General features: G+C 45.4%; 1 protein-coding gene across 3 annotated transcripts in view; it reads right to left on the reverse strand.

The window, feature by feature from the left end:
- NLRP12 (NLR family, pyrin domain containing 12) overlaps positions 1 to 1,681 on the reverse strand; it is a 50,418-nt gene that overhangs the window by 47,722 nt on the left and 1,015 nt on the right. The window lies entirely within an intron of this gene.

The following is a 1,681-nucleotide window of genomic DNA, read 5'->3' on the forward strand; positions in this document are numbered from 1 at the left end:
TGTTGGGCCATGTTGCGGCGCAATCAAATCATAAGGCGCCTGCCTAAGTATGGTTCCTGTTCCCTAAAATAGATCAAGCGGTGGCCATCTTGCTGGCGTAAGGCCTCCGCCGCCGTTTCACGAGCGCTTTAATGCACGTAGCTAGAAGTCCTTCTTTTCCGGGGCCCAGTGACTAAGCAGTTTTTGCCCGCCCTGTCATCACCCCTCTTCATAACTTGTGGCTTCCCCTGATTGGATAACCATCTCCTCCCGCCTCTCCTCTCTGTTTCCGCTTTCTTCCTCTATATAAACTCCAACACCTTTCTAATAAACGGAGTTCCGGCTTTGACCACTCTCCTGGCCCGGCGGTGTTCTTTCTCGGTCCCTGGGAAGGAAGGTCCTGGGGAGGAAGGGCCGTGCCAGCGACACTCATCATCCCGCTCAGCCCTACAAGGGACCTCCGGCTGGTTCGGGGTCTCTTCCCGCCCAGTTTTGTCGGCCTCTGGCTCAGGGAGGCCCGACAGGTGCGGGCGACACCAAGCCAAGGGTTGCAATCCCCTTACCAGTCACGAGAAAGACAAAAAAAAAAAAAAAGTACACAGTCAGGAGAAGGATCCTGCTATGGTTTGAATATCCCCCCAAGTACATGTTGGAGCTTAATCCTCAATATTGTATTTGAAAGGTGAGGCATTTAAGAGGCAATTGGATCATGATGGTTATACACTTATGAATGGATTAACCCATTTATGGGTTTTTGGGATAACGGATGAATGGGTTATTATGGGAGTGGCACTAGTGGCTTTATAAGGAGAGGAAGAAGCACATTAGCACACTCTTGCTCAGCCTTGCCATGTGATACCCTGTTCTAGTACAGGACTCTATAGACAGTCCCCACCAAGAAGAAGACCCTCACCAGATGGGCCTTCTCAACTTTGGACTTCCCAGCCTCCAAAAGTGTAAGAAATACATTTAATTTTCTTATAAATTACCCAACTTCAGATATTCTGTTATAAATGACAGGAAATGGATTAATACAGATGCTCAACGAAGGTTATCAGTTCTTAATGCTGAGAGAGATTTAGGCAGAAGAAGGAGAAGAGAATGACTTTATTCTTTATTCTATACTTGTACATTATTTCAATTTCTTACAATAACTATGTAAAACTTGTATAATTAAATATACTTACAGTTGCTCCTCTAATTATGATAGAGTTTTGTCCAGATAAACACATTGTAAGTTGAAAATATTGTAATTCAAAAGTACATTTAGTAGCCTAACCTACCAAACATCATAGCTTAGCCTAGTTTACCTTAAGTGTGCTCAGAACACTTACATAAGCCCGCAGTTGGGTAAATGTTAGCACCACTGTGATTATTTCATTAGGTGGAAGATGTGTGAAAAGAAACCTAAGAGTGCTAAGGTAGCAGAAGGGAGGTCCTAGCCAGCCAGGTGGTTGGAGGTGAGAACACAAGGAGGGAGGAAGGGGAGTAAAGAATTCACAGAGAAGGTTGCATCTTCAAGGTTCTGATGGATAAATAAGAATTTGCTAGGCAAGGAAGATAGAGGGAGGGTGTTCCAGGCAGAAGACAGCATTTGACCAAGCCCAAAGGGAGGAAATTAGAATCCCAGGTCCTCCAGGCTCAGGGATTGTCATGGAACAGAAGGGAATTGATGGATTCCAGCCTCCACTCTCCCACCACC

This window comes from Galeopterus variegatus, unplaced genomic scaffold, assembly GCF_000696425.1.
Source record: "Galeopterus variegatus unplaced genomic scaffold, G_variegatus-3.0.2 Scaffold7135, whole genome shotgun sequence".
NCBI classification, from domain to species: domain Eukaryota; kingdom Metazoa; phylum Chordata; class Mammalia; order Dermoptera; family Cynocephalidae; genus Galeopterus; species Galeopterus variegatus.